General features: G+C 41.8%; 1 long non-coding RNA gene and 1 other non-coding gene across 8 annotated transcripts in view; one reads left to right on the forward strand and one right to left on the reverse strand.

The window, feature by feature from the left end:
* The window catches only part of LOC105746202 (uncharacterized), a 324,527-nt gene that overhangs the window by 97,309 nt on the left and 202,345 nt on the right, over positions 1 to 24,873 (forward strand). For 5 of the 7 annotated variants that reach the window (XR_011649473.1, XR_011649474.1, XR_011649470.1 and 2 more), the window contains 2 exons: positions 1,402 to 1,553; positions 22,066 to 22,251. This is a non-coding gene — a long non-coding RNA (uncharacterized lncRNA). Of the gene's footprint in view, positions 1 to 1,401; positions 1,554 to 11,566; positions 11,681 to 22,065; positions 22,252 to 24,873 lie in introns of all 7 variants that reach the window. The other 2 variants (XR_011649471.1, XR_011649472.1) reach the window with 2 other exon arrangements.
* On the reverse strand, positions 1,399 to 1,561 carry LOC111764361 (U1 spliceosomal RNA). Its single transcript, XR_002796989.1, has one exon. It is a non-coding gene; the product is annotated as a U1 spliceosomal RNA (small nuclear RNA).

The raw sequence follows: 24,873 nt of genomic DNA on the forward strand, positions 1-24,873 counted from the left end.
GGGCCATGGAGTGGAGAAAAGAAATGTAGGCAGGATTTGGCAGTATTAGTAGAGAAAGCAGAGACAGAGCGTAGCTGAGTCACCACCCTGGAGAGGAAGCAACAGATGCCTACTTCTGAAGCAATGTCAAGAACAGCAGGTGGCTGGGGCTATGCTATGTCCTGAATGACATTCCCGTCTCTGCCAGGCCCCACCAGGCAGCTGCTAAAACTGCTTCCTGCTCTTCCCCACTTCCTCATGTATCTTCACAATGAACCACATTACCCTAAGCCACCAGAGCACGGCTCTCTTCCTAGCCACCTGGAAAAGCCTAATCAATAGCATGTAATGTCCATACCTCTAATATGGCACATATCAGGTGGCATGATGATTTGTTTTTAGGATTCTTCCTATGAGACTCCCTGAGATTGAGGATTGTGTTCTATGCTTTTTAAATATCCTTGGCACATAGAACATCACGTATAGCACATAGCAGATGCTTACTAATTGCTGAATGAATGAATGACTGAATGGTGATGAGCATGAGTGTGCATGTGACTGAAATACCACCGAAACACAGGAAACTCAATTAGAAAGAACATAACTCTGAAGCAGGTTCTTTTTGTTTGCAATTCATTTGGGGTATAAGACCTTTTTCAATGTCAAGAGTTTTATTTAAAAAGCGGCTAGGCAAAAAAAGTACCCCTCTAATTTTATTGTAAATGAAACAATTTTTAAAATACTTTCATTCATCAAATATTTGAGTCCTGCAACATGTCAGATGTTGTCCTAAACCCTTAGAATGCATTGTACTAAGCTGTATGGGGAGAAAGCATGTTAGAGGACAGAACCCCAGTCCTCAGGGGCTTTCAGGCTAGGAAAGGAAGCTTGCCACGCACATCATGAAGAGCCAGACAATGCGAAATGGCTGCAGTGGTAGGAAGTGCTGAGGAACCTGGTCGCTGAAGTATGATTTAAGACATGGCAAGTTGCATTGAAACACATTTGCTATTAAGGAAATAGTGTCTCTTAAAACAGTGTTTATGTGATCAATGTATCTTTAAAAAAAAAAGACAATTAAAAATTTGCTAAAATAAAAACAAAAAACGAAAACCTAAAAAAACACAAACCACAGTGTTTAATAATACTATCTACATTGTCATTTCATTAAGACATGATCTTTAAACTTCTGACTTCTCAAAGTTATTTGAGTAATCGGTAGTGAGCTCCAGAATATACTTTTTCATGGTAATATTGATTGACTGTCTTAAGGCAAGGTGTTGTCCAATGACTCAAGAAGCCACTAATTCCTTTTTCCCAAAGGAAACTTTGCAAAATAGTACTTGAATGTAACAGAGTTGCATCACCGGACTATTGTTTTCATTTGTTTATTTATTATTATTATTATTATTTTATTTTTAGGAGAAAGCAGGAACATTGTCTCCCACTACCACAAAGTATGCAGTTGGGTTCCCATGTTTGGGGAAATCACAGGGATCAGCACATGTGGAGTGCAATGGTTTAGCCTTGCCCTGGGAAAACCACCTTTGTGATCACGGTATCTCCCCTGCCAGGTAAGTATGCTAATGATTTTTTATAAGCCAGACTAATTCAGTCTGGTAATGTGGGAATGCAATATCACCATGCTTGTGCTTGCTGATAACATGTCAGCAATTAAGTTTAAATTTAAAATTGTGACTCAAAGGGCAAAACAACACTTATTTTACTATATTCAAACTTTGAACAAGGGACACTGAGATATCTGGGTTTTTTAAAAGCGACATTGTTGAAGTTCTCATATTACAGATATATTTGAATTTTCCCAGTGAATATTTAAATTAAGAAAAGAGCCTGTCCATGGCATATGTAATTAAACTTGGAAATTTCTTACCTCATCTCTTTCAAACTTCAGTACCAATTTAATAGAAGAACATCTATTCTGAGTGTGCCAGATACGTGATTCAAAAACTTAACTATTTGGGGAAGCAGACTTGGCCCAATGGATAGGGCGTCCACAGTTCAAACCCCAGGCCTCCTTGTCCCTAGTGGAGCTGGCCCACGCGCAATGCTGATGCACGCAAGGAGTGCCGTGCCGTGCCGTGCTGTGCCGTGCCGTGCTGTGCCGTGCTGTGCCGTGCCGTGCTGTACAGGGGTGTCCCCCATATAGGGGAGCCCCACGCGCAAGTAGTGCGCCCCGTAAGGAAAGCCGCCCAGCGCGAAAGAAAGTGCAGCCTGCCCAGGAATGGTGCCGCACACACACACACATGGAGAGCTGACATGACAAGATGATGCAACAAAAAGAAACACAGATTCCAGGTGCCGCTGATAAGGATAGAAGCCGTCACAGAAGAACATGCAGCGAATGGACACAGAGAGCCGACAACTGGGGGGTGGGGAGCGCGGGGGGAGAGAAATAAATAAAAAATAAATCTTTAGGAGAAAACCCAAAAACTTACTATTTGAAACTACTCATTTGTGTGAATCAGGATTTTCTAAATTTCTCAATTTTCTCCATACTGAATAAAAAAATAAAAAGTAGAAGGAAACTGGATGTTAACACTGATACAGCCTGCAATTGTCATCCCTTATCCCAAATTGAAAGGCCTTGTATTAGTCAAAATAGAGTAGACTCTGTTGTATTTACTAGCATCCTGCCTTGTTCTCCTGGTAGCAGCATCTGCATCTTCCTCTAAGGCGCCACCCCACCTACAACAGTCCAGGTAGCCTCTACGGATGGCCCTAGGTCCTCCCAGGCCAGTCAGCACGTGCTGCTGCCCTGGCTACAGTGACAGATTCCGGGGTAAGCCAAGCCAGGCCATGGAAGCTTAGTTCTGGGACTGTGTTAGGATCTGTTAGGAAGGAGAAGACTGCTACTTGTAAAGATTACTATAAGCCTGGAGCTGCTGGGCCTACTACAGGGAGGATGTCTATCTTGAGAAAGAAGCAGCTAATATAAGGACACTGAGCTGAGAAGTGAACAGAAAGCATTGATGCCATTCCTTTAGCCCTTCAATCCACTAATTCCCTGATCCCAGAACCACGTTTGGATTTATGAGTCAATATATCTTTCTTCTTTCCTCTTTTTATTTATTTATTTATTTTGGCCTGAGTCAGTTAGAATTGGATTTTCTATCTCTTTCACCTATAAAAAAATCCTGACTAATATGCAAATGATCATCAATTTTCTGTTGGTTGACTTGAGAAAAAAACAAATGTAATACAGTTGAGTTTTTAAAAGTAAGTTTATACTAATAAAGCATCTTCATCATTTACATTTATGCTTCATGGGAGAAGTCACACGAAAAAAGTTCTATTGATTATAAAACATTTACACCCCCCTCGTGTACAAAAAAAAGTTAAGTGCATAGCAAGTCATCGTAGATCATGTACAGACTATCCTGACCTAATTTACCTGCCTCAGGCCCTGCACTGCCCCCTTGCCGGTGTACTAGCACTCTCTCCAATTGCCTTTGCCCTTCAACTCTTCTGAGTCTTGTTTTGGTTCTTTCCTTGAATACCATCCTTTTCAGGCTGCTGGGTTTTTTGTTTTGTTTTGTTTTTCCCTCTCATTCTTTAAGGCTCAGCTAAATATCACCTCCTCTGTAAAGGTCTCCAGAATTTCCCCATGTAGAGTTAGTTGCTCTTCCGTTTGCTTAGCCCTCACAACTCTCAACTCTCTGACCTGTGTTGTTGCTAAGGGGTACATATTGCTTTCCTTCTAGTTTGGAATCCTGCTGGCAGGTCTTCAGTTGTGTTCATCTGCTTCAATGCTGCCTGGGACTTAGTAGATGCTCAATACATATTGGTCAGAACACATTTCAATGTCATGGCTTGGCGTTGCTTTTGCTCTTGTTTACTCACCTTGGTGCTACAGGAACCTATCATTTAGGGTGTAAAGGAAGCTGTATACACTTAGCAGTAGTTTTGTCAGCATTCACAGTCACCACACACCCTAAATGAACCATATCCTACCCATCCAAAGAGTCTCAGGCCAAGAGTGAACTTTTATTAGCTCTACTTATTGGCCCAAACATAAGCACCTTGGTTTTAATGGGGCCAAATATAAAAATGCACAGATCAGAGAGGCTTCAAGGTCATCGGTATTGTGGAAGTTACCATTCTTTGTCAATTTTTTACTTTGATTTAGTGGCTTGGTGCTTTTTTCCTTGGTAGTTTCCATTTATCACAAGAGTGGGCGATACCCACAGAGTTTACGCGGGTTACAGAACTCGTTCAGCTATCATTAGGCTGGCTTTTTATCTGGCCACACTGGGTGTGTCACCTTCTTTGGGGATCACTCATGCCTCATGTCACCATATTCAGGCTACTTAATTGACTTGCGTGCTTTGGGCCATCTGACCTGGTACTGACTCCCTATATTGCTTTCTTGAATAATGATAGATATTATACTTGCAAGTATTAACCACTCCCAATTTATGTTGGACTTGTTGGACAACAATAAATGCTCTTAAACTGGTTTTCTCCTTTTCCTGATGAACTTTCTTGGGGATCAAGCACCCCATTCCAATACTTCCCTGTTTAGAATGAATATTACTGTGGGCACTTTATCCTGTATCACAGGCAAGCCTTCTTTACACCTGGAAGAGAAGGCTTGTCTAGCAGAACTCATTCTTTCAGCTGGTGGGTAATTGGTTGTGATGACCCAATTCTTACTGAATGATTAGGACTGTTTTCTTTGTGAAAATAGCCTGCAGAGAGGAATGAGAACACAACTGCTAGGGTTGTTGGAATGGCCAATCCAGAGGTATCAAGTCTGAACACTTATCTCTGGGTCTGTATGTAAATACTCTGAATTTTTATGAGGAATTGGCTTATGAAATAGAGGAGATTGTCAAGTTCAAATTCTGTAGGGCTGGTCACAGGTTGGGAAATCCAATGACGTTTCGGTGAATTCCCTAAGAGAAGCTGGCTGGCTGAAATAGAGATAGAAATTCTTCTTTCTGACTGCTAAACATCAGTTCTCCCTTTAAGGCCTACAACTGATTAGAAGAGAGGTCTCTCATTGCTGAAGGCAACCTCCTGTATTGATTGAAGATGTAATCAACTATAGATGCCATCACCTGACTAATGATTTAAATCCATGAAATACCCTCACAGTAATAATCAGGACAGTGTTTACTTGGCCAAACTGGACACTACAACCTAGCCAAGTTGACAAATTAACCATCAAAGTGCATCCCTTGTCAACTTGCCACCTATTCTCATCTTCTTAAACCATACTTAATCTCTAAATAAAAACAACAACAGTCAGTCATACTTTCACCTAACATAATTCAACTGTCTTGTGTGTAACTGGAAACATACAAACCCTTTCCCCAGAAGAGGATACAAATCCTTGAATACTATCCATCCTTAAACTTGCTATCCTATAACTTACCTACTATGACATAAAGTTAATAGAAGGGAAGAAAACAAAGAAACAAAGATATTTGCTTTATGTATACATACAAACATATTCATAACAAAACAAGGAAGAAATACTCATTACCATTATAGTCCTCATTCTGCAACTGGTCACATGGACATAGCTCATATTTATAGCTGTGCTCATATTTATAGCTGCTTTTTTCCACTACCCACTTCACATTCCCTTTACTCTCAGCAAGCATCTCAGCTGGTATAGTTCTGTACCTGGTGGGGTGATAGAAACCTTCATTCCTGAAAGGTCTGCACAATTAGAAGTCTTGCCTGGGTTGGGTTGTTGCAGTTCTCCATTGACTTTAGTCATAGGGAATGGTAGTAATAAGAGATACCCTCAGGGATCTCCTGTTTTCGGGGCAAACTTTTTAACTCAACTGTATAGTAGCAGTTTTATATACCCTTGATAATCAGGGTTAATCATTCCAGTCAGTACAGTAATACCCTTCTTTGCTTGTTGATTCGGAGGCATGCGGAACCCAACGTGGATACATGACAGTCTTAACTTCAAGTACAGTAGAATCATTGATGTGTTTCCTCTGTGGCAGCACTCTTTCTTTTGGAACTAAGACTCATAGACTAGTTAAGGTCATGGGGGCAGAAAGCAAAAACTTTTCTAGTGCATCACTAAGGATAACAGTGAGTGTTACCACTCCCAGATCCTGGCTATGGGAGAAATAGTACCATAGATTGGACACAGCCTCCTGGAGAACATTGCCCCAGCCCTGCAAGGTAATTGTTACCCAGCTGATGTTGTAGTTAGTCTTCAAAAGGCCATGCCACTGTTTTATCAATTCACCTGCTTCAGGATATTGGGGAAACATGGTAAGACCAGTGAATTCCATGGGAGGAGCCAATTCTGGCACTTCATTTGATGTGATCAGAAACAATGTTGTGTGGAATACCATGTCTATGGAAAAGGTGTTCTGTAAGTCTATGGATGGTAGTTTTGGCAGAAGCATGCAGAGAAGGCAAATCTGTATCTTAAGGATGTAGTTATTCTAGTAAGAATAAAACTCTTCCCCATCTATGATGGCATTGGTCAAATGTAATCAATCTGTCACCGGGTAGCAGACTAATCACTTCGGGGATTGGTGCCATAATGGGGACTGAGTGTTGGTCTCTGCTGCTGGCAGACTAAGCACTCAGCAGTGGCTATAGCCAGGTCAGTATAGGTGAGTGGACATCCATGCTGCTGAGCCCATGTATAGCCTTCATCCGTACACCATGGCGACTTTGTTCATGAGCTCATTGAGCAATGACAAGAGTGGCTAGGGAAAGAGGCTGACTGGTATCCCCTGCTATCCATTTCATTTTAAATACTTTCCTCTACTGAGGACACACTCATGGTGGGCATTCACATGAAACACAAAATTCAAGAAAGTCTATCCACGTACATCTGCCCCAGACTTCTTTGTCAGCAATTTTCTAAGCATGTTCCTTCTAAGTCCCTGACCATTCAGTCAAACCATTAGCCACACCCCATGAATCAGTATACAAATGCATAACTGGCCATTTCTCCTTCCAAGTGAAATGAACAGCCTAGTATACTGCTCAAAGTTCTGTCCACTGAGACAATTTCCCTTCACCATTGTCCTTTAGGGATGTCCCAGAAAGGAGCTGGAGTGCTGCAGCTGTCCATTTTTTGGGTGGTACTTGTATTTTGCAGACCTGTCTGTAACCAGGCCTGAGTTTTCTCTTCCTCCGTCAAGTGATAATAGGGAACTGCCCACAAGGCCTTAGGCGCGGGCTGAGAAAGAGAAGGCAATATGGTAGGAGTGGGGGCCATGGGCATTTGGGCCACTTCCTCATGTAACTTTTGCCTTCAGGGCCTGCTTTAGCCCAATCTTGTATGTACCAGTTCCACTGGATGACGGGGTGCTGCTGTTGAACGCCTTACTTTATGTCCTGATGGATCAGACAACTCCCAGTTCATGATGGGCAACTTGAGTCATATGGCAACGTAGTGGCCCATGGTTAAGTGTTCAGTCTCTACTAAGACCAAATAGCAGGCCAAAAGCTTTTATTCCCTGGGCCCAGGGAAACACTACAGGAGTCATAAAAACCAAAGCGGCAAACTGTTTTCCTATTGTACTTGGAGTAGATGCTTTGCTTTTAGTGATTAAGACCTGAAAATTTGGGGAAAAAAATTAATTTCCCTCACTTTCTCTCTAGGTCTTTTTGCTTTGTGTTTTCATGAAAATAAAAAAGTAGAATTATACATGTTTTGGAATGTAGAATAAAATCTTTAAGAAACTATGATCACAAAAAAGACTGCTGTACCGTCTTTGGAATCCACACGGGCCACTGTGTTGGAGAGGAAAGGGCAGGAGCTCTGGAGCCCACTGGATCTTGGTTCAAATCTGATCACTCTTTCCTACTAATGTGGATATAAGGATTATTATGAGGTTTGGAGAGAAAATATATGAAAGCACTTAATTCCTACTAGTGTATTTTATTATACAATAGGAACACTTTTAAAGGCAAAAGTAAATAAGGAGTATTATTCTTGAAACTTTGGTAAGTATATATCCTATGCAAGAATGAAATTCTTGTTATTCTCAAAGATTTGCCATTTTTGTAAGAGCCTTCTCTTACAAGAAGGTGGGCAGCACCTTCTTTGCTGGCAGACTTCCTCTTGTGGCATTTTGATCCTGAGGTTGGTGGCTGTGTTCCTTTATCCTCAAAGGACTTACGGTTTAGTGGACATTGAGAGCAGCATCTGATTGTCTCTGCAGAGATTTGAAACAAGGGGCTTATTGGCCATCTCATTCAAAGGCCCTGGACAGAGAGCAGGAGAGAAAGGAAGTCAAGAGATTTGGGAGTTGGAAGGAGATGACTGCTCTCTGTATCTGCCTGGCAGAGTAAAAGCTCCTAAGTGCAGGAAACATAATGACTGCCTTTGTTTGCTGGAGGGTTGCTGGTGTCTTTCCTATTCAAGTTTTGGCTGCTTCGTAGAAGCTGGCAGAAAGCAAGAAAAGTTGGATTCCCTCGAGTTCAGCAATCTGTAGTGCCATGATATTATAAATTATTTTATTTCATTGGAATACAAAATCAAGAGGATAATGCACAATTATTGCATAATATATGGCATTTTAAAGCTCAACAAGTCAAAAGCACTATAACTTTGTAAGAAGCCCACAAAATGTGGAACATTTTAATATTATTGACTTAGCAAAGCCATCTTAATCATATAAGGTACAATAAAAATTTTACAGACATTTATCTTCCACCAAACCCTCCACATTTCCACTAAAGATGGAAGAGGGTGAGTAAAACTTCTCCTCCCCTTTATGCACTCAAAAAATTGTACAATTCATTATGGTATAGTTGGCCAATGCGTAGATTCTGCCTTGGTTCGAAGGCCAGCTCCACTTTTTATTAACATGTCCCTTAACCAGTCAGTGATGTGGGTTCTTGTAAAATAGGGTTACTGTGAGGATTAAGTTAGTGACTATATGTGAAGTGCTTGGCAATTAAGCACTATATAAGTGTAACTCACTTTTTTTCTTACACGCCATCAGTTTATCCTCACAACGATTTTGTAAGGAAAATAACGTCCTTGAATGTAACGCTCAAAATGACAGAGGACCTTCCCTGGGGTCCAAATATTTTGGAAGCTACAAAAGTGCAATTCAAATTCAGATGTTCTGGCTTTCCAACACATTCCCTGCAAATTTCAGGTATTTCACACTTCTACTTAGGTTTTTTCTGAATGCTCAGGGAGAGAACTAAGCACCATCTGTGGGATAGAGAGAGCTTCTTCCAGTATATATATATTGATTGAATAGAACAATTAAGAAGTGGGTATATTGCATAAAGTAAAAATTGGTTAACATCCTCCGACATAACATATCACAAACAGGTCAAACTTTTGGGGGGCAGGGAGCTTGTTTTCATTTATGTGTTTAAAAGTCTTTAAGTCACTTGTTAGCCACTCCCCTCATTACATTTAACCTTCTCAACATCCCTGTGAGGTAGACATCACTGCCCCATCTTATGGTGAGGGCACCGAGGCTCATAGAGGTTATCACATGTCCTCAGCACAAGGCCACCAGTCAGGCCAGCCACCCTAGCCAGGCATCACCCCCGTGTCAGGATTGTCTTCCAGTAGCTAAGACAGCTGCCACGAGGACACCAGCTAAGATAAAAGCAACCATCAAGCCAACATCTCCAGAGCCCTGTATTTTGGGTCAAGAGCGTTTGGGAAATACACCTGGCCAAAAGATTCTTACACTTCAAGAGGAAACAAAAGCCTGTCACAGCAGGCAAATGTCGGTGGTCAACCCTACCCCAGGGAAATGCCACCTCCTGCCTTGGGTAGATTCCCCAGGCCTCCTGTCTCCTACCCTGGCAGCTAGCTTGCTTATGAAGGGGAGAGTCTGGGCCTCCAAGCCATGTTACTTCTTCTCTCTGCCATGCCCAGCATCTAAGGGCAGATGGTCTGCCTTCTTCCCACAGCGATTAAGAGTGGACTCGCAGTTACCCACCACTCAGGGACTAAGTCTTTGCTTTCTTTGCTCTTCTGCATCTTGGTCACCCGAGATGTTGTAGCTGACCTCCTGTGGAAAACTTTTTTTTAAAAAAAGATTTATTTATTTATTTATTTCTCTCCCCTTCCCCCCAACCCCTTGTCTGTTCTCTGTGTCCATTTGCTGCGTGTTCTTCTTTGTCTGCTTCTATTGTTGTCAGTGGCACGGGAATCTGTGTTTCTTTTTGTTGCATCATCTTGTTGTGTCAGCTCTCCGTGTGGGCGGTGCCATTCCTGGGCAGGCTGCACTTTCTTTCGCGCTGGGCAGCTCTCCTTATGGGGCGCACTCCTTGAGCATGGGGCTCCCCTACGCGGGGGACACCCCTGCACAGCACGGCACTCCTTGCGTGCATCAGCACTGCACATGGGCCAGCTCCACACAGGTCAAGGAGGTCTGGGGTTTGAACCACGGACCTCCCATGTGATAGATGGATGCCCTAACCACTGGGCCAAGTCTACTGACATGGAAAACTTCTTTTTTCACAGAATGGCAGGTTGGCCTTAAGGAACTTGAGCCAGATTTTGCTTTTAATTGCACCAAAATAATTTCGGGAATTTCTAACTTTTTATTTAGTCCTTCTGTTTTTGGCTTTTCCTTTGTTTCCCTCTTGGAACAAGACTGGAGAATGGAAATAAAGACAGTGAAAGAAGGACCCAGAAACAAAGAGAGAGCCATGTTCACAGGCACCACCTGTGGGGCGGAGGCAAACAATTCTGGGAGGGCCCAGATCCTAAAATTAGCCAAGAGTGTTGGAGGGTGGGAAACTGGTCGAGGCTTAGGGCCCCACTCCCCACCGAGCTGCCCATCCAAGCTGAAGAGCCAGGCACAGGGTCCCTGACCAGGGGACATCCTGCTGAGCAAAGCAGGGAGTGGAAGTGGGGTAGGGGTATGTGTTTGTTTGTGTTATAAACAGCTTTATTGGGATATAATTCACATATCACACATTTCACTAATTCAAATTATACAGTTCAATGGTTTTTAGTATGTCCACGAAATTGTGCAACCATCGCCACAATCAATTTTAGAACATTTTCATCACTTCCCCAAAGAAATCCTTTACCCTTTAGCTATCACCCCAACTTCACCCCCAATTCTTCACTCCCCAGGCCCTGGCAGTCATTAATCTACTTTCTACCTCCATAGATTTGCTTATTTTGGACAGTTCATAGAAATGGAGCCATATAATTGGCTCTCTATTCTTAAGTGTTCTCCTGAAGGGGCAGGAGCAATACGATATCTTTCATGACACAATCAAGCATTTTCTGAAAGAATTTTGTTTTCTTCGAATAACCAAGCATTTAGTATTATTACATTCAATTTATTGTACAAAATTCAACAACTTAGTGTAAACAGGCTCACATGTTTGATGATATAACACAAAAGCCATGTGACATATGATAGAGTCATTCAAAATTAAGCATTTGCACAATCCGAAAGTATGATTAATCTTATAAACAATCTATTTCTATATCTTTTGTCCACAAAGTAGCTATCATTACTTCTGATCAAAACAGTGAAGCCTGAATCATCCCATTAGGGCCCAAACAACAGCAACTGTGGCAGAGAAAAAAGTCCAGGAAGAAATCCCTTCATTTTGTTTCTGTGTCTACTGAAAGCTGCAGGAGTGGGAGAACAGGAATTGAGTATGATGTATGCTGTGGAAGAGAGATCAGTAGGTGAAATGGGAAATAATGTGGAAGAGCAAAGCTGAAGGACAAAAGCCCTTTAAGGTAAAGTGCCTTTAGGAATAAGTAAGAGTTGCTATAAGGAGGTTTGTTAGATTTCTTTTACAGTTTTAGAAACATTCCCCAAGTTGATTTCACAGAATTTTATAACTGAGAGGCACTTGAGAACTCATTTTCCACAACTTTCCACTTTTTTGGGTCATATAGACAATTGGATTCCAGAGACGCTAAGCAATTCTTCCAATGCCACGCAACCACCTCTAGAGACTAGGTGTTTTGAATCCCTCTTGGATTCGGCAGAAGTTCATTGTTGAATCCCACGCCTGATACATCAAAGGCATTCAGCCAATTTTTGTTGAATGAATGGCTCTCTGTCTCTCAAACTTTTTGTTGGTTGGCCGTTTTTGTACTCCAAATTGAGAAAAATGAGAGAGTGCAGTTCTTCGGAGTTGGTACAAAACTTGAGAAAGTAAAGTTTCCATTGTGGCACAAATTCAGAGACATCAGAAAAATTCTTCCATTTCTTCTTAATTTTTCCATTTGCCAAGGGGGCTTCATTCAGTGGTGACATAACTGATGAGGGGGCCAGGTTCTAAAGATCAGTTGCAAATAATCAGAACTGCCTTTTAGACTCTCTTAGGAAGGTGCTGTGCTGAAGACCAGCATAATGTTTCTGAGTCAGTTTTCCCTCCATCATTGGAATACATAGTTGATTCCTTGTTTGAGCATGAGGTGAAGTAGTTAGCTTGAACTTAGGACTCCTGTATATGAAAAATGTGTATTTTAAGTAAAAGACTGAACAGTGAAATGTTCTACAGGCATGGAGACAAACAGAGAAGAACAGATTCATTACTCCCATGTCATGCTCATTCTGGGACATGTGCTTTGTAAAGCATTTAAAAAAATAAAATTTTACTAAAGTGTATCATTCATACATGAACATACATAAATAATAAATGTATAGTAGAAGTTGTGAACTTATAAAACAAACATGCATTTATCACACAGGGCTCCCATATATCACCCCGCCACCAATAACTTACAAAGTTGTAAAGCATTTATTACAAACTATGAAGGAGCATCATTGAAATATTACTACTAACTATAGTCCGTATCTTACATTTGGTGTATTTTTCCACCAACCCACCCAATTATTAACATCCTATATTAGTATCATAAATTTATTATAGTTCATTAGAGACTGTTCTCATATTTGTCCTTTTCACCACAGTCCATCTTCCACCACTGGATTCTCTGTTATACAGACCCATGCTTTGTAAAATCCATTCCAAGTGTACACTCAGTGGCTCTCATTTTCATCAGAGTTGTGCAGCCATCACTTGTCAGTTTTAGAATATTTTCATTACTCCAAAAGGAAAAATCCCATACCCCCTTATACCCCTCATTGTTGTCTTTTAGAATTGATTTAGTATCTTCTTTGCCATTGCTACAAAAATTTAGCAATATTACTGTTAAGTATCATCTGTAAGTTACATTAGCTGTAATTTTTCCATGTATCATCATATTCTTAACACTTTGTAAAAGGAGAACATTCTTATATTTATACTTTTAACCATAATCTTCATTCACCACCAAAATCACTGTTGTATGATCCCTAGATTATTATCTAGCTTCCTTTCAATTGACATTTACATCCACAGACTACCCCTTTCAGCCACAATCACATTTATAAATCAGCAGTGTTAGTTATACTCACTATAATATTACCATTATACTACTCTATTATATTATATTAATACTCTATTCATTTCCACACTTTTACAATAAACCTTATTAAAAATACTTCATACATTAGTATCAGCTCCTATTCTCAACCCATATTCTATCTCCTAGTTACCTGTACTCTAGAGTTTACCTCCATGAGTTTACTTGTTCTTAGTTCATATTAGTGAAACCATACAATATTTGTCCTTTGTGTCTGGCTTATTTCACTCAACATCATGTCCTCAAGTTTCATCCATGTTTTCATATGCGTCCTGATTTCATTTCTTCTACAGCTGAATAATATTCCATTGTGTGTATATACCACATGGACACTTGGGGTAGTTCCATATTTTAGCACTTGTGAATAATGCTGCTAAGAACAGTTTTACAGCTCTCTCTGTGTCTCTCTCTGCTGAGGGTGTATAATTGAACCATTAAAAGTTAAATGCATGTGTGACTTGACTCCACTGTTTTACCTTGTTTACTGGGAAGATAGAATAAGTCTTGATAATGTATTCTGGAATCAAAATCTATGTTTAAGGTATTTATTTATTTTGTGGAGCTTCTTAGAGAAAGAGGAAATTGCTAAATTCTAGAATTAGATAATTTCTGAGCAGTGCTATGGATTTTTTGCCGAGGGTGCTTAAAAAAGAAAAACAAAAAAGAGAGAGAGAGAGTTTTGATATGGATATGCCTGGGAAAAAAACAATGAATTTTATATTACTACTGAATGTAGAGAAATTTAAATTATAAAGGAAATCGGCCTCCACCTCCTTCCCCTCTGTCTCCACTTTCTTAAAAACAAAAACAAAAAAGTAACACCAAACCCTGATGAAGTCAAACTCACCCTTTAAGGCTTGTTCAGGCATCAGAACCTTCTGTGAATACCAATATCCTCAGTAGGCTGTTGCTTTTCTTCATCTCTAGCCCTCTCCTTTCCTTTCCCCCTCCCCGCTCTCCTCCTAGATCTCCATCCCCACTCTTGTTTATATTTCAGCCTCATAGTGGGCACAGACCATCGTCCCATGGAGGCCTTTGTAAGAACTTATTAAACTTATTAAAAATCAGTCAACATTACAAAGGAAGATTTTTGACAGAGACACCTAGCTGATTTCCCAGAACAATACCTGGGGACATTTTTTTTTTTGGCTCCAAGAAGATGATATTTCAAGTTATATATTTGCTGATCTTGAGGAGATTGTCGGAACTATCCAGCATGCACAGGAAGCTTGGGCTCTTGGCTCAGTCAGCTCGGAATCTAAATATTTGGAGGATGAATACTTGGAAATGCATTGAAACATTTAAAGCATTTTATTTGTTTTTCCAGTGAGTCTCATTGTTAGTGCCATGCAATCCTGCAGCAAGACTCTATCTGCTAAAGACACGAACCTCATAGACAAGTCCAGGCCCGGGCTCCACCTTAGGTCTTGATGTGAAGCCAGAGGGGCATGTCTGTTGGCAGTGTCCACACAGCCTCAAGTGGGTTATTACAATCGCTCACTTCAATGCCTGCCTTCTAAAGCAATGCTAAGGATCTGACCCAACTCTGCACTGAAATCAGGATCTCTCTCTCTCTCTCTCTCTCACACACACACACTGTTCTTCAAACCAAACGTTGCAATGTTTCTCTTCTTCTGTCAAAACTGGATCTTTATCATTACTGTCAAGCTTTCAGCTCTACACTGATCATCCTCATCTGTGGTCAGTTTTCCTCTCAGCTTAGAGGCTCATAGAGCTTAGACAGTACACAGTAATACAAATGTATTAGATAAATAAAGCATAAGATAAGCAAATTTGCTATGAAAACAGCCTATATGTTTAGATTATTTGGAAATGATTATAAGCAAAGGGGGAGATTTTCTATATTCTTAGGCTCACAAATATACTATAGGACCCAAATCACATTGTTTATCCTGATCAAATTATCTAGACAAAGGCCAAAAATCTACTTTGCCTCATGCTATAGAGCCACAAACTCATGTTGTTTCAATAGACGGGGAGGAAGCATCGGCTTTGTTTCTTAAATCTGAAGCAGAAAGGGGTGGGGCAAGGTGGGGCGAGGATGGTTGTACACCTGGCTAGGTAATTGCCATGGTAAGGTGTCTTAAACAACAATGATAATAACCGTCTCCATAGAATTGGGGATGCAGTAACAACAGTAAAATGATATTAAACTAGGCTTGAAGCCCAGATTATCAACCTCAAATAAACAAAGTGGAAAAAAATTCAAGAAGGACTAACCTGTGAGATAAGGAAGCAAAGCAGCCTAGAGGAAGCAAAGCTCACTTCAGGAAACCATGCTTTCGCCTCCTAGGCAGAGCTTTGCCCAACCTAATTAAAATGCCCAATCTGATTGAAAATCTAGCCATGATCCCACCAGCGGTTCCTTGCCCCACCCTTTTCCATTGTGAAGGTGCTCCATGGGGCTCCTTTATGTGGAAAAGTGTTGAACCAGATTCTATTTAAGCGTGCCTGCAAAATTACCAGCCTACAAAGTTGGAGGCAAAGATGCCAGTGATTTGCACAATGGAGGGGTGTCTCCCTCAGCAATGATGGATGATGTGGATGAGAGCAGGGCAGCCATCTGCTGTCAAGGAGAGTGGCAAACAGAGTCTGTTCTACCATGGCAGACAGTCTTTCCAGTGCCGGCCAGCTGGCTTAGAGTGGACAGAGTTGGACTGGGCAAGTGATGGCCAACAAACAGCTCAAGAGCATTTCACTCATGTGCCTTTATTTATCCCTCTCTTCCTCATACATACTTATACAGAATAAAACTGATATGATACAAATACAATATGAAACCTGGAGAAGAGGGAAGAACCACATGTCCACCATAAGGGTTTAAGTGGCTGGGTTTGAGTATCTGTTTTAATTCTGAGTTTCCTGGTAGCCTGGGCACAAAGAGAAAACATTTACTCATATGGCTTATGTTGCCTGGGAAAAGAAACAATCAGTTTCTCAGAAGAAGTGAAGTTTTTCTTAGTGATAGTTCTTTTTTTTTTCCCCCCACATTTGACTTGAAAGGGAGGAGAAATGGAATTGCCCAGGATGTGCAAAACAAAATGTCAAACTGCTAGGGTTCTTGGCCCATGAATAGGAAAAAGACCAGAACATGGACTGTTAAGTGACCGATGAGAAATAGGTAACACCCAGCAGTGCCTGGGACTGGCTGATTTAACCTTACCTTTAAAGAACGAGTAAGATCAAGATTTTTACCTTTTTCTCTTTGCATAGCTATATTTTCTAAAATTTTCCCAATGAACACGTGTTACATTTGCCCAGCAAATGTGCTCTCTCTGAATCTTCCTGGCCTCAGATCCATTCCTTGCCCTTCCTTCCCTGCTGTGTGTCACAGGACATTTGACCCCTACAGGCTGCAATTCTCAGGCCCCCATATTAGCCAGCTTCTAGTTGGGTTTGCCCAGTGGAGATTCTAATGGGAGTCTGGAGAGCAGGAGGAGGGGAGAAATCAGAGTATTTCTCCTTCTCCCTCTGAACCAGGGTGGTACCCCTGGCAGCTGCTGCCTCTCTTCCATGGTTGGAGTTCCCAAAGGAAATCTGCTTTGGTTCCAGATTCCTTTGAGTAATCCCAACCCCTGGGCTCCAGTAGCCTCACCTACTCCCTCTGTCCTTCCAGCCTAGGAGTGGCAGTGACTTCCTGCTGTTGCTGGTCTCTGGATTGCCTCACTGCCCCTTACTTAGCTTCTAAGTTTCCTTCATATTACTGCATTCAGTTTCTCCAGTTTTAAATATTCAGAGTGGTTTCTGTCTTCCCGACTAGGCCCTGATATAAAGAAACAAAAATGTATTTGAGGCAAAAATGAATGGAGTAAAAGAAGTTCCAGGAAGATTAGTTGAAGGAGTCATTGAAGAAGCAAAAAGCTGCAAAGATAATGCCAACACACAGAAGCAAATATCCAGTATCAGTGCATGCCTGTTAGAAAGAACTTTGGGTCACCTTGCATCTTAATTAGGCACATTCAAACAAATAAACAGCAACTTCACCCAGGATCATCACCTCCAAAAGTAAAGGATAAAAACATGTAATGTATAGGAAAAGAACTCTAGGACTTAGAGACAGAAAACACAAGTTAAAGTCCTGGCTTTTGGTGGATACTGTGGTTGACTCTGCAGCATCCATTCCATCCCTCCCACGTGGGGTAGTAGCTGTGGGGTTTGAGCAGAACTGGTGCAACCCCAGCTTCTGGATTGTGGCTTTGATTGACATAGTCATTGACTCTTACAGAGGTGTGTACCACCGGGCCTGAGCCAATCAGTATGTGGTATTTCCCCAGCTGTTGGGGCAATACAATTGAAGCTAAGTCTCTTGGTTGCTGAATGGAGAAATAAAAGTTCTTTCTCCTTCTGAATAGTGAGGTGGATCCTAAAACTGCTTCAGCATTTTCCTGCTAAATAGAAAGAGAGCCTGAGAATAGAGCTGATACAGAAGAGTAAATCCAAACAGTCCATTTAACCAGAACTGAATTTCTGTGCAAACTGTGCCTGAAGTCCACCCTAATTGCTGGACATTTTCTATTACATGAGTTTATACATTCCCTTTATTATTTCATACTATTTAATTGGGATTTTTTGTTACTTGCAACCAAAGCATGCTAGTTGGTCCATAGCAGTGTCACTTATTGACTGTGTATCCTTGAGCCAGTTGCTTAACCTTTCTGATCCTCAGTTTCCTCATTTGTCAAATGAGGATATTAAGACAATTTATCTCATAGGATTTTTGTGAGGATCAAATGAGGTAATAAATGAGAAAGTCTTTTGCAAATTGTAAGCAGTTATTTGGAGCTTATTATCACACATATAGTTTATTTCAATTGCTAATATAGTTTGTATCTCTTCTACTTACAAGAAATTTATTTTATCAAGCATGCCATTCATTGCTGTATCGTGAGTATTCATCAGCATTAATCAGCAGTAACCACTGTTTCACTCTGTACAACTCTAAATAATTTACTTTTACTTTTAAAGTCCCAGGTGAACCATGTAAGCTTGAAAGGGCTTACCTCAAAGCTCGCAGCCAAATAGAAATGGATTGAGTAACCCCTTGTGTGATCACTCATAACTCACTTGTAAAATGTGTGGTTTTCATTGCATTCTGGAGAAGTCTGTGAGAGTGGCTGTGTGACATATCTCTCACTGTGTGAAAGTTTGGGTGTGTCCAAAAAGGTCTGATCAGTTCTGCCTTTGCTTCTTCGTGTAGTTGCTGCTCTGGGGGAGCAGCTTAGCCATGAACATTTAAATGGGCTATAAAACTAAGAACCTCCAGGGACACAGAGCATCAGCATTGAGATTTTTAAAAAGGTAACTAACTCACTATAATAACAACTTATTAAGGGTAACTAATTTATTAAGCATAATTGGATAAAGCCTCTGACAGGGCAATGAAAATCCAAGTACAATGGAGGTACACTGTATATATATTTTCCTTCCAATAGTTGACATATTTGAGGACGGGGCTGGGTAGGGCGTTGCTAATGTGACAAGAGATGAAGAACATTCAGGGAAGACAAGAGCTGCAAGTCCAGCCTTGATCCCGCCCACCAAACCCTGCTGAATGTACCTACCAACCAGACCACCCATCTTCGCCTTTCTCTGTCTGCCTTGCTCCCGAGACAGGTCAGATCCTCGACACGTTTTGCCTGACCTCAGTCCTAGCCCTCTCACACTGCCCCCAGCCCACCTATTCATCTTCCACTCTACTAAAGGGATAATCTCTTAAAATCATGCTGTACTGTCACCCAGACTACCCTCTTCCACACTCCCCTGTTAAAGCAATTCATTAGCTCCCCACAGGTTGTCCCGTAAGGTCCAGAGGCCTTGTGAGGCTTTGTGAGATCTGACCCTTGTTAACAGCCCTTCCAGCTTCTCAGCCGAAGCTCATCCCCACACCCTGGTTCCTTCCAAGTCCAGTCACTCGATGACCCCAACACACATGGCTTTCTTAGGCTCGTTCTATTTTTACATTTTGTTCCCTCTTCCTGCCCCTGTGGAAAACTCCCCTAGATTCTTCACGCCACATCTCTTCTGTGGAGTGTCCCTTATACTCCCCTGCAGGCAGAGCCTGGGAGTTCCTTCTTCACTATCCCAGAGACGTCACACCCAGCTCTGTAAGGCCGGTGGTTATCAAATGTCCATGCTCATGGAAACAATGGGGGTAGGGAGTTTGTAAAATACAGATGCCTGGGCCACATCTGGCCCAGGAATCTTGAAAGTTTATAAGAACATTGGCAAAGTAAGGTTCAGGTGGCTCTTGAACTGTCCTTAGAGAAACACTCTGTGTGATAACACTTATTGCTTTACTTTCACATCTTTACTTTCATGTCTCTTCCCAGTTAGACTCTTTGAGGGCAAGGATTAGATCTTTTTCAGTTTTGTTTCCCTAGTATCTCTCACAGTGCTCTGCAGACAGTAAGCTCTCGGTGTGTGTTTGTTAAGTGAATAAATGAATCACAGCGGAGAGGACATGACAAGGAGAGGAGCGGTGAGGGACCAAGGCTCTCAGCACAGGGGCTGGTTGGCCCAGGGAGCAGCGTTCTGGGCTAGGAAATGGGCACTGGGGGAGTTTGTCAACAAAACGCTGGGCGCTGGGCGCTGGGGTCAAAGGAAGATCCTACTCCTTGGTGGTGGAAGGAAGGGGGCTAAGAATAGACCTATCAAGTCAATGACTATACACAAGAGAGGAGAAGGGACTAGTTAGCGTCAGAGGGTCCAGAAGCATCAGAGTGGTGGAAAGGGTGGCTTGGTACTGGGTCCCAGGTAATTGATCTAGAGACCAGCAGTTGTCAAAGTAGAATCATCTAGAACAGTTTTTTGAAACCAAGTAAACGAATGAAAGATTTCCAAGTTACACACCAGAGTTACTGAATCAGAATCTGGGTATGTGCAAAGAGATTTCAGAACTCTTTATTAGGAATTGTGAAATGTTATCAAGATGTTTCCATATGTATACATTATATTCATCCTGTTTGTTACCCAGTTGTCCATTTCCATTGAAAGAATTATATCTGGTTTTTTTTTCTTTTGACTGAGTGAACTTAAAAACATATTATTACTTAGTTGCTTATCTCTTCTCCTTCATTTCCCTGGGTATCTTCTTCTGTACTCCTATTAGACAGATATTGGAACCTCTGAGTCTAACTTCTATGTCTCCAGAATTTTATTTCAATTTCTAAATGAGGTGTATTACTCAGCCAAAGTGGTGCTGATGCCAAATACCAGAAATTGGTTGGTTTTTACAAAGGGTATTTATTTGGGATAGGAGCTTACAGATACCAAGCCATAAAGCATAAGGTACTTCCTTTACCAAAGTCTATTTCCACATGTTGGAGCAAGATGGCTGCCGACGTCTGCAAGGGTTCAGGCTTCCTGGGTTCCTCCCTTCCTCAGACTTCTTTGTCCTGGGCTCAGGGTTCCTCTCTTCCCAGGGCTTGCATCTTCCTGGGCTCAGGGTTCCTCTCTTTCTGGGGCTTGCTTCTGTTTCCTCTGTGAGCTTACTTCCTGGGGCTTAAGCTTAAGGCTTCAGCATCAAACTCCAACATCGAAAACCCTCCAGCTCTGTCCTTTGCCATGCCTTTTATCTGTGAGTCCCTACCCACCAAGGGGTGGGGGCTCAAGGCCCTGCTGGCACAAGTAATCAGGTAAACCTCTGAATCCAATATAATCTAATATGCCCAGAGGAAAAGATCAGTTTAAAACTGTAATCCAATATTTCTTTTTGGAATTCATCAATAATATCAAACTGCTACATGAGGCTTGGTATTTCTACACTTAAAATTTTCCAAATTACCCTGATGATCAGCTAGTATTGAAACCACAGTCAAGAGTCTTGAATCACTCCTGCCTGAATTCAGAATGCACTAGAGCACAGGTGGCAAATCCAGCAGAATCACAACACAGTTCCCTATTCCACGCCCATTAGGAACATGGAGAGTCGTTTGTAGCTCTCTTTCCCACTGAGTCCAGATGCAACCTCAGAATCCTTCAGAGCACCATGCTCCTGACAACCACTCCCAATAATGCATATAGGAATGAAAATCACCATGGCCTCCCAGTGCTGACTTCTGTAGGTCAAATCTGGCAGCTGCCTATTTTGAACTTTTTTTATTGGAACGTGGCCTTGCTCATTCATTTGTATTGCCTATGGTAGCTTTTGTGCTACAGTGCCAGAGTTGAATAGGCCACAAAGCCTAAAATATTTACTATCTGGCCCTTTACAGAAAAATTTTGCCAACTGTTGCTCTAGGTCTAACTACCACTTTACAGGAAATGCTGCTCATAGAGGAACATGTTGAACAATGTTTGCTGGTCACTGCATCAACCAAATCAAAATGTGGGATATTCTATAACACAAATGACCCAGTTTCTTCTTAGATAAATGACATAAAAATGAAGGAAAAAGCGGGGGGGGGGGGGGAAGGGGAGAAACTCATGTGGATTAAAAGAGGTATAATAGAAATATTAGCCATAGCAATGTGTGACCTTTGCTTGGATCCTAGTTTAAGCAGATCAACTGTAAAAGCAAATTTTGAAACACTGAAGAAAAATCAAACATGAATTGGTGTTTCAGGTTCTTATTGATGTGAAGCAAACTGCCCTAAAATTTAGTGGCATAAAGCAACAACCATGTTCACAGATTCTGTGGGCCAGGAATGTGGACAGAACACAGTGGGGTATCTTCTCTTTTCTAGATATTTGGTGCCTCAGCTGGGAAGACTCAAAAAGCTGGGATCAGCTGGGAATGCTGATTGGAACACCTACCTGAGGGCTATCCATGGGGCTGGGGCTTCTCACAGCCTGGCAGCTGGTTTCTGAGAGGAACCATTTTGGGAAGGAGCTTCTGGAACATTCCAAGAGGACCAGGCAGGAGTTGCAAGGTATTTTCTGACTTAGCATTGGGTATCAGATAGCAGTTCTACTCTCACATTCTCTTGTTCCAGTGAGTCTCTAAGTCCAGCCCAGAATGAAGAGGAGGGCATTTAGACTTTACATCTTTTTTTTTTTTTTTTGGTGACTGAAGAAGTTTCTTTATTTCATACATTAATTGGCCACTTGTTAATACACTTTTATGGAGTGTCTTTTCAAGTGTTTTCTCCATTTTTCTATTGAGTTCTTTGTAAAGATTTCTTATTTTTTCTTCCAAATACTACTTAATTTATTCATTCTTAAAAAAATATTACATTCAAAAAATATGAGGTCCCCATTCACCCCCACTGCCCCCACCCCACCACTCCCCCCACAGTAACACTCTCCCCCATCATCATGACACATCCATTGCATCTGGTGAGTACATCTCTGGGCATCGCTGCACCCCATGGCCTGTGGTCCACATCATAGCCCACACTCTCCCACGTTCCATCCAGTGGGCCATGGGAGGACATACAATGTCCACCAATTGTCCTTAAAGCACCACCCAGGACAACTCCAAGTCCCGAAAATGCCTCTACATCTCGTCTCTTCCTCCCATTCCCTGCACCCAGCAGCCACCATGGCCACTTTTTCCACACCAATGCCACATTTTCGATTATTAACCACAGTAGTTCATGAATAGAATATCATTAAGTCCACTCTAATCCTTACTGTATTCCTCCTTCCTGCGAACCTTGGCTTGGTTGTGTCCATTCCACATCTATGTCAAGAGGGGGCTTAGATTCCACATGGATACTGAATGCAATCCTCCTGCTTTCAGTTGTAGGCACTCCAGGCTCCTTGGTGTGGTGGTTGACATTCTCCAACTCCATGTTAGCTGAGTGGGGTAAGTCCAATAAACCAGAGTGTAGGAGCTGAAGTCTGTTGAGGCTCAGGGCCTGGCTATCATATTGTCAGTCCAGAGATTCAAATTCCCTAGATATATCTTAAACCCCAGCACCAACTATAATTCCAGTAAAGTAGCATGAAAGGCTTGTGAAAAGAGATCACATCTGAGTCCAGCTCCATCACGCAGAAACACCAGCTCCAAAGAAGGGCCAACTGACATGGCAGTGAACCCCATCTGCCATGACCATAGAACCTGTGGGTCTCTTTAGCCCTCAAAAGGACCAATACCTGGGATTGTATCTACTTTATCTGTCTCTGAGACTCTGCTCAGGTATGCATAAGGGCAATCCTTCTGACAACCTCCAGACTCTTTTTTAGAGACTCATAGCCATATAAACTCATTTGTCCTTTCCATTTCCCCCTTACTTTAGGTCAAACAGCATTTTTAACTTCTGTTATTATATGTAGACAGGGATATTCTGCTGGTCCACGTTGAATCTTTAATTCAAGGTCATTTTCTAGTTATGTCATCAGCTGGTACTTGGTAGTGATCCCTCGGTGCCAGGGAGGCTCATCCCCGGATGTCATGTCCCATGCTGGGGGGAAGGCATTGCATTTACATGCTGAGTTTGGCTTCGAGACTGGCCACATTTGAGTAACACGGAGGCTGTCAGGAGGGAACTCTTAGGCACACTGCTGCTCTAGGCCTTGTTCTTATTTCAGGTGTATAGGCTCACAAGCATAAAGACTTTACATCTTGATTGGGGATTAGCAAACTCATATTTTCAGAAGATGGGCGATGTTGCTGTAACCATTTTTGGGATACATCATCTGCCTGTAATACAACTGGCTGTTAGATGATATTAACAAATTATTGTTAATTTTGGGCCTGTGATAATGCTATGTGTGATTTTTTGGAAGTCTTTATGTGTTAAAAAAATCACACTAAATGCTTATGACTGAAGTGATATTTTTGATTTGCTTTAAAACACTGCAAAAAAGAAAAATGGATGTGGCTCAAGCAATTGGGCTCCCATCTACCATATAGGAGGTCCAGGGTTTGATACCCAGGACCTCCTGGTGAAGGCAAGCTGACCTGTGTGGCAAACTGGCCCCCATGGAGTGCTGCCCTGCGCTAGGAGTGCTGCCCTGCGCTAGGAGTGCTGCCCCATGCAGGAATGCTGGCCCGTGCAGAGAGCTGACATAGCAAGATGACACAACAAAAGAGACACAGAGGAGAGACTACAGACCAGGTACAACAGACCAGGGAGCTGAGGTGGCACAAGAGAATGATGGCCTCTCTCCCACTCCAGAAGGTCCCAGGATCGGTTTCTGGAGCTGCCTAATGAGAATACAAGCAGACACAGAAGAACACACAGCAAATGGACACAGAGAGCAGACAATGGGGGAGGGGGGAAAGAGAAATAAATAAATAAGTCTTAAAAAAAATTTAAAAAGCACTGAAAAAATATTTAAGGTGATGGTGGTGGGGGGGTAGATAGTACAAGACAGAATACTGATAGTTATTGAAGCTGGGAAATGAGTACTGGTCATTTATAATATTTTCTTTAGTTTGTATTTATTTTAAGTTTTCCTATGTGAATAAAAAGAGAAAAATCTGGTTTTGCCTGTTTATGGCCATTCTTTCTTTTACCTCCAGCAAGTGTGGGAACTGAGTCAGCACTGTGGTATGAGTGGGGATGCCAGTTGCCTATCCTCTAGGTTTAGGGGCTCCCTGTCCC

The sequence above is a fragment of the Dasypus novemcinctus genome, chromosome 1 (genome assembly GCF_030445035.2).
Source record: "Dasypus novemcinctus isolate mDasNov1 chromosome 1, mDasNov1.1.hap2, whole genome shotgun sequence".
In the NCBI taxonomy this organism is placed as follows: Eukaryota; Metazoa; Chordata; class Mammalia; order Cingulata; family Dasypodidae; genus Dasypus; species Dasypus novemcinctus.